This window comes from Schistocerca americana, chromosome 5 (genome assembly GCF_021461395.2).
Source record: "Schistocerca americana isolate TAMUIC-IGC-003095 chromosome 5, iqSchAmer2.1, whole genome shotgun sequence".
NCBI classification, from domain to species: Eukaryota; Metazoa; Arthropoda; class Insecta; order Orthoptera; family Acrididae; genus Schistocerca; species Schistocerca americana.
Window position 1 is genome coordinate 225,932,650 of NC_060123.1, and position 2,535 is coordinate 225,935,184.

The 2,535-nt window shown below is 50.6% G+C and overlaps 1 pseudogene; it reads right to left on the minus strand.

Moving 5' to 3' along the window:
- Positions 1–1,980: 1,980 nt before the first annotated feature.
- LOC124616992 lies at positions 1,981–2,098 on the minus strand (annotated as a pseudogene).
- Between the last annotated feature and the right edge of the window lie 437 nt (positions 2,099–2,535).

Below are 2,535 nucleotides of genomic sequence, written 5' to 3' on the forward strand. Positions count from 1 at the left end.
TCTGTTTACAGCATCATGATGGTCGCATCCGCGTTTGGCGACATCGCGGTGAACGCACATTGGAAGCGTGTATTCGTCATCGCCATACTGGCGTATCACCCGGCGTGATGGTGTCGGGTGCCACTGGTTACACGTCTCGGTCACCTCTTGTTCGCGTTGACGGCACCTTGAACAGTGGACGTTACATTTCAGATGTGTTACGACCCGTGGCTCTACCCTTTATTCGATCCCTGCGAAACCCTACATTTCAGCAGGATAATGCACGACCGCATGTTGCAGGTCTTGTACGGGTCTTTCTGGATACAGAAAATGTTCAACTGCTGCCCTAGCCAGCACTCTCTCCAGATCTCTCACTAATTGAAAACGTCTGGTTAATGGTGGCCAAGCAACTGGCTAGTCACATTACGCCAGTCACTACTCTTGATGAACTGTGGTATCGTGTTGAAGCTGCATGGGCAGCTGTACCTGTACACGCCATCCAAGCTCTGTTTGACTCAATGCCCAGCAGTATCAAGGCCGTTATTACGGCCAGAGGTGGTTGTTCTGGGTACTGATTTCTCAGGATCTATGTACCCAAATTGCGTGAAAATGTAATCACAAGTCTGTTCTAGTATATTTGTTCGTTTATCATCTGCATTTCTTCTTGGTGTAGCAATTTTAATGGCGAGTAGTGTAGAAACTCTCTCTAGTACGAGGGCCTTTCAACAAGCAATGCAACATTTTTTTTTTTTTCAGAAAGCAGGTGGACTTTATTCAGGGTTCCAATACATCATATTATTCCCTACTCTTTTAGCTGTAAAACTCCGTTTTTCAACATAATCTGCCTTCAGTGCGATGGACTTACGCCACCATTCTGGGAGGGTCACTATGCTCACATGGTATGACTCTCTCTACTGGGCGACACCGGAGCCAACGTCTTGTTGCATCAGTAACCACCCCCTCATCCAGGTACTGCTTCCTGGGGAGAGCGTCCTTCATGGGCCAAACTGATGGAAGTCGGAAGGTGCCAGATTCGGCCAGTAGGGTGGATGAGGAAAAACAGCCCAGTCAAGGTTTGTGAGCTCCTCTTGGGTGCACATACTTGAAGCCTTGGGTTGTCATGGCGGAGGAGAACTTCGTTTACGTATTTGTATCGATTGTCACGCTGAAGTCGTTTCTTCAATTCGCTGACGGTAGCACAATACACCTAGAGAGTTCAAAAAAATGGCTCTGAGCACTATGGGACTTAACATCTGAGGTCATCAGTCCCCTAGAACGTAGAACTACTTAAACCTACCTAACCGAAGGACATCACACACATCCATGCCCGAGGCAGGATTCGAACCTGCGACCGTAGCGGTCGCGCGGTTCCAGACTGTAGCGCCTAGAACTGCTCGGCCACTCAGCCAGCACACTTCAGGGTTGATCGTTGCTCTATGAGGAAGGACATCAAACAGAATAACCGCTTCATGGTCCCAGACGACTGTCGCCCTCACTATACAGGCTGAGGGTGCGGTTTTGAACTTTTTCTTCGGAGGAGAGATGATGTTGCGCCATCCGATGAATTGCCGTTTTATTTCCGGTTCGAAGTGATAAACCCATGTTTCATGCCGCGTGGCGTAGCTGTGCGGTCTAGGGCGTCTTGCCACGGTTTGCGCGGCTCCCCCAACCCCCCCACCCCCGCCCCGTCGCAGGTGCGAGTCCACTCTCGGGCATGGGTGCGTGTGTTGTCCTTAGTTAGTTTAAGTCGTGTGTAAGCTTAGGGACCGATGACCTAAGCAGTTTGGTCCCATAGAAAAACACTCCGTCTTCAGGTCACAAGTGGCTCATCGGGACCATCCGATCGCCGTATCATCCTCAGATAAGGATGCGGATAGGAGGGGCATGTGGTCAGCACACCGCTCTCCCGGTCGTTATGATGGTTTTCTTTGACCAGAGCCGCTACTATTCGGTCGAGTAGCTCCTCAATTGGCATCACAAGGCTGAGTGCACCCCGAAAAATGGCAACAGTGCATGGTGGCCCGGATGGCCACCCATCCAAGTGCCAGCCACGCCCGACAGCGCTTAACTTCGGTGATCTGACGGGAACCGGTTTATCCGCTGCGGCAAGGCCGTTGCCGTCTGGTCCCATAAAACTTACCACAAATTTCCAATTTGCCATGTTTCATGATCTATGATTACATTCGATAAAAAATTGTCAGCATCGGAATCGTAACGCGCAAGTAATTCCGCACAGATGGTCCTTCGTTGATATTTATGATCTGTTAGGCGGCGAGGAATCCAGCGGGCACACACTTTTGAGTATCCCAACTGGTGGACGAGTATGTCATTACTACCAACAAAGACATCCAGTTGTGCAGTGAGGTGTTTCCGATACGTTGATCACTTGTAATGAGAATGTCCGCACGTTCCACCAGTGCAGGAGTCACAGCTGTGTGCGGCCCGCCGGCGAGAGAGGTATCGGAAAGGTTTGCGGGACCTTTTGTCGATGATGACGGACGCCTGGCCAATGACTCCGCGCTTTCGTTCGCTGCCAGATCTCCGTAGACATTCTGC